This window comes from Rattus norvegicus, chromosome 16 (assembly GCF_021556685.1).
Source record: "Rattus norvegicus strain SHRSP/BbbUtx chromosome 16, alternate assembly SHRSP_T2T, whole genome shotgun sequence".
Taxonomy (NCBI): Eukaryota; Metazoa; Chordata; class Mammalia; order Rodentia; family Muridae; genus Rattus; species Rattus norvegicus.
The window spans coordinates 85,915,866-85,921,889 of record NC_141549.1 but is presented as its reverse complement, the minus strand read 5'-3'; positions in this window follow the sequence as shown (position 1 = coordinate 85,921,889).

The following is a 6,024-nucleotide window of genomic DNA, read 5'->3' as shown; positions in this document are numbered from 1 at the left end:
CCCTGGCAGTTTCTGTCACTCCTCAGTGATCTTCAGGAAAGTCTAGAATGTTACTGAAGAAGACTGAGGCTGTATGGTGGCCTCTCTCCAGCGCTGCTCTCGCTGGCTGACCTGTTCTCTTTATTACGAAGGTCAGCCGTTTAATTAGGTTTTAACTTTGCACTTCCTTCATACATTTTCATATAAACTACATACGACCCAAGAAGTCAGACCACGCTGTAGTTTTAGATGCTTTTCTTACTCGTGTTTTTTGTGGAGACTGTCCATGGTGACCCAGGGACATCAGTGATCCTGGGGTTGAAGTTCTTGGTCTTCATTGTCAGCATTTTGCTGACAGATATAACTCTGCCTTCCCTAGTCATCGTGGTTTTATATAAACAAGCCACTCGGTTTCCAGAACAGCTGTCATTTTTGTCTGTTGGTTTTGCTTGCTTTGTAATAATACTATAGCTTATAATAATATTATAAGACTTTCCCAAGAGATGAGGTCTTGGTTACACTTTTTGATGCTGTAAGCCTAACCAGCAGTATGCAGGCTCTGGTGAGGGAGCCCATGGCAGATGCAGGAGAACATGCAGGAGGAAAGGAGGTCAGGGTGGTTCAGGTCCGTCTAACCATCTGAGGATGGCTAGCCAGAGTCCCACAGGAAACACATGTCCCATATCCTAAGAACTGCCCCAGGTCCAAGTCTGCCAGCACCTGGTCCTGTGCAGTGCTGTGATCAAAGCCACTCCACAGCAGTTACTCTGTGTGAAGTTCTGTTCCGGTGTGTGGTGTGGTGTGTGGTGGTGGTGTCGTCGTCTGTGTGGACAGGGTCTCTCTGTGTAGCCCTGACTGGCCTGGAACTTTGTGTAGATCAGGCTGTCCTCAAACTCATGGAGATTCCCCTGCCTCTGAGTGCTGGAACTAAAGGTGAGCACGTCCACACCTAGACATTACTGTTATTTTTATCTTCAGACTTTTATGTAGCACATTAGGTTTCCTGTCATTGAAGACTCATCAGTCGGTCCTCTTTTCTGTCATGGTGGTTCTCCATATTCAGCAAGACTCCCTGGACAGCTTACTATTTCAGCAGCAGCCTCAGGCAAGCTGTTGAAGGTTTGCATTTGGGAGCATAGCCGGCTCTCTGCCTGGCCACAGAGTTGTGTGAGGATCCGGTAGCGAACAGGTCAGTGTAAGAGCAGGGAGCCCTTTGCTTTTGGCTGGTCTGGGGATGGAAGCTTCGAGCTGTTAAGCCTGCATTGTTGCAGAAGTATGGCTTCCTGTTGGTTACTGTAGATAAGACACAGGTCTCCTACACACATGGTTACAGATTCCTGTGAAAGTCTGTTTGAACATATGATCCGCTTTGCGTGTTCCTTTACATGGATTAGGAGACACTTCCATATGGCTGAGCTGATTTATACGATTCTTGTTTGATATTTCATAGTGTTTTACCCGAACTAAACAGCCACATGCCCAGAAATGGCCCTGAGAAAGCAGCAGCTGTCCCTATTTAAAGATTTCCCCTCCTACAGCTGCCCGGAAGACTGAGCTGGTTGGGTCCATTGTGTTGCTGTCCTCCCAACTGGTGGCTCAGAGCAGTGGGGGCTGGGGGGGCGGGAGGCTGGCCAGGATTAACACTCCAGGCACTCCTTGCTCACTGCTCATTTTTATATCCACAGTCACAGGACTGGGAAGGTGTCTGTTTGTTTGTTTTCTAACTCTTTGCAAATTGTTCTTTGAAAAGTTCTTCTGAGGCCAAGACGTGGTAATTTTACTGATGCATGACTTTCTAGGCCTATAAGTCCAGTTCCAGGAGTTCAGGCACATGAACCTGCGTACACACACACACACACACACACACACACACACACACACACACACACCCCAAAACCAACAAACCTTTAAAATACTTATGTGTGGAGAAACCTGTGAGCAGGTTTCCTGGGTTCCTGGGTCTTCTCCTTCACACTGCAGTTCCTCCTTCCTGAGTCCCTGCCTCCTCTAATCTTGGGCTTTAGGTCCGACCTTCCTGCCTGCCTTGAGAAGCCCGCATTTCCATATCCTTGTTGCTGAGAAACATAGTCTTGTGCTGACAGCATTTGGTGAGGTCTTCAGATGAACCTGGGGGTGCTGGGATAGACGTCTCAGATAGTTATCAAGGGCATTTCAACTTTTTCTCTTTGGTCCTTGCTTCAGGAAAAGCCAGCAGATTCAACACTCAGTCAGACTCCATTAGATCTTAGCCCCAGCCTTTGAATGCTTCTAAAGCACCCTTGACTTGATGTGGCACCTTTAGAATGGAGCCCTTGTATCATTGTTGCTCCTTGCCCATGGAATCAAACTCTTGCTTGAGTATACACACACACACACACACACACACACACACACACACACACACACACAGCGATTTTACTAGAAAGCAAAGCTCACTTGAATAAAATAATTGGTTTTCACATCTGAGAGCTGCAGTCACCAGAAACTCTAGAGCAAACCATCGAGTAAACCAGGTGAGTTTAAATCAATCATCTTCAATGGTAAATTACCCCCTCCTATGTGTATGGGTGCTTTGTTTGCATTTGTGTCTGAGCACTATGTGTGTACAGTGATTTCTGAGGCAGAAGAGGTCATCAGATCCTCCAGACCTGGAGTTACAGATGGTTGGGGGCCACCACAGGGGTGCTAGGAATCCAAGCTAGACCTCTGAAAGAGCAGGCAGTTGAGCCGTCTCTCTAGCCTAGATGGACCGCTAACTTTGTAAAAAGTTTAAATTACCTGAACTGATCTCTTTACTATCCTAATTTTAATTTAGCTCAGCTAATATTTACTATTGCTCCAACTGGATCTGTTGTCTCTGACTCAGTCCTCCTCTCTTAGAACGGGTTCATACACCAGCAGCCATACTCCGTCTGAGTCCGTTCGCCAGGTGACTAACTGCATCCTTGCAGTTTTGTGCACAGTAAAACCCTGTTGGCCTGACATAGGGTGACTCGCTCTCCTCTGCTCTGGTCCCAGTCTAGTTCTGGCTTTCCCTCCCTCCCTCCCTCCCTCCCTCCCTCCCTCCCTCCCTCCCTCCCTCTCTCCACCCCCTACTCCCTTCCTTCCTTCCTTCCTTCTTTATTTTTTAAGACAGGGTCTCACATAGCCCTTACTGTATAGCTGAGGCTGGCCTTGCTTCTACCTCCCTAATTTAGAAATCACAGGAGACACCACCACGTGCAGCCCCTGTTCTGGGCTTTCTGAAGGGACCTCGACGACAGAATCCCCTGTCTGCAGGAGCCTGGCATCCACCCCGACCTGGCTCTAGGGTGTGAACCCAGGCCCTCTGGCAGGCGGTGTGGCCTCAGCTGTCCCTAGTCCTGACCTGAACCCTTGGGAACATCCTGCCACCTGTTGTTAGATCTTAAAGCCATGGCTTTGCCAGAGACAACAGCAGCTGGCAGCAAAGTCAGCGGAGAGCACCGGACTGCCCAAAGCTGGCCTGGGCGCCACCTTCCTGTGCTTCTTAGGAGCCGTTATGTTTAAGTTAGTGTGCACGGTACCGGGCCCCACCGCGTTAGTGTGCACGGTACCGGGCCCCACCGCGTTAGTGTGCACGGTACCGGGCCCCACCGCGTCTGTATGACATTTTCATACACACACACCGCGTTTTGTTATTTCCCGTCTCCTGTGGCAGCTCTTTATGTCAGCCAGCGACTCCAGGCCTTGCAGGCTTCACAGGGGCTGAGGCACCTCCTAGGCACTGCTGCTGCAGGGAATGAGGGCTCCCAAGCTCCTCACTCCACCTCACTCCACACCCGGCCTGCTTCACTGAGACAGAACGAGCCGTGTGCGGCCAGGGGGCGTTCTGGGTAGGTCTCTCCCCATTCCTCGTCTCATGGTCTCTGATGGTCCAGGCTCCCAGCACACTCTCCTCCCCGCCCACCAACATGCCCTCTCTGAAGCCCTGTCTTCGAGCCTCAGCTGGTCCCTAGGCCTCTCCTCAGACTCCATGGCCTCAGGATGGGCATCACCAGCTTCCTGATGCTGGGCTATCTCCCATTCTATTCATTAGTCTCTCCCACGATTGGCTGTTGGGGGTTCCTGGGCTTCTTTCTCGCCTCCAAGGCCACCCTTAGGTACACACAGGAGTCTGACAAAGGTGGAAGGGACCATCCCTGCTGTGCCCAGCTTGAGAGCAGAACCTGTGACAAACAATTCTCATTCCATAATAAGACCACTCCATAAGGCCGGGCCTCAGCCCAGCATGGCAGGCACACTACCAGAACAGCTTACAGTCCTAACTCACGGCCTCCCTCTTCCGTGCCAGGAAGGAATAATCTTCTTACCTCTAGGTCTTATCTTTCCTAACAAAAACCAGACCCTCCCTATGCTTTACACCCTGAGAATGTAAAGCTTATCAGATAAAGGGCCTTGCAGGCGAGCTTGGCTGTGGGCAGTTTTCTGCTCTAAATCTCCATTGGGGTCTCAGGGGTGGTGGCGGTGTCGGCTAAGCAGAGATTGGTAGTGTGGCCAGAGCTGCAGAAATTTGCTGAGTCTGGTGCTCTCTGTTCCTTTGTAGCTGGGCCTAATCTGGCTCCAGACACCCATGAACCATCAGATTTTATTTTTACAGCACACTCAACCTGTGTCCCCCCCCCAAGCTTCTTCCAACCCCCACCCACTGAAACCCCCTCATCCGAGTCATGGGAAGACAGTTGTGGCCTCTGCTTGTGGCGGACTCCCTGACGCAGGAGAGGTGGCTGCCGAGCACAGGCAGCTCTCAGGCTGTGCCTGGCCGGGGGACTCCACTCTAAGAAGCAGTGACTTGTTCCACTTGGAGAGCAAATGCTGAGGCAGGGCCCTGCACCCTGTGTGCATGAGCAGGCAGCCACCCTGTGCCCTGCACAAACTGTGAGGCTCAGCTGAGCCCTAGCTTATTTATGTATGCACAAAGTACGACCACTCAGACTGACCCAATACACGTACAAACATGGAAATGCCAAAACCATTTCCGGAAACCAGACCCATGAATGCCCCACCCCAGCAGCATGCAGTGTCTTATCCAGGATCACCTGCCCCTGAGCCCTAGTTCTAGCCCGGTACTTGTCATCAGACCTTCATGTGCATCCAATGCAGACTCCATATGTGGGACTCCTGACCACATGATCCTGCCTTGGCGACATTCGTGACTCACCTGAAACCCAGTTCACCCAGCCCCAGATGTGTACTTGAAACAGCTCAGCCTAAAACAAGCTCTCGGACAGGTTTATCGACATCTGGCTGCCTCCCACCTCCCTTTGCTCTCTGCTCCAGCCGGCAGGAAGCACACTTTGAGCCCCTCAGCTCTTCCACCCAATCCTGGACGATCTGTACCATAAGTATTGGTGTAATGTGTGAGCTATGGTGATGTAGAAGAGCCTGTGGTTGATATGGTAACATCTACAGGTGCAATCCGTGGTACTCAGTAAACTTAGGCCACTGGGATCAACATAGCCGTGAGTTTATTGTTACCATGAACGGTCAGTGTGGACAGAAATGTGACCATCTGTTTCTGACATCTCTCACTTAAATAGTAAGTGTGCAGGTCCCTCAACCAGGGGGATCTTGAACGTCACAGTAGGGATCTGTCTCTAGAACCTTCTCTTAAAGAAGCAGTGACTGATAGCAGCAGCTGGTGAGACACCTCTCAGAGCCTTGAAGAGAACAGTATTTTTATATTACGAGCAGAGTGAAAGGTGTCTTAGGTACTGTTCTATTGCTCTGAAGAGTCACCACGACCAAGGCAAGTCTTATAAAAGGAGGCATTTAATTGGGACCTTGTTTACGGTTTTAGAGGGCGAGTCCATGACCAAGGTTGAAAGCTGACAGGCCTGGCGCTGGAGCAGTAGCTGAGAGCTTACGTCCTGATCTGTGGCTGCAGACAGAGTGACTAGACCTGGTGTGGACTTCTGAGACCACACAGCCTACCCCGGGTGACATCCCTCCTTCCACAAGGCCACACGTCATGATCATATCCAAACATGTCCACGGGTGTGGGATCAAGCACTTAAACATATGTGC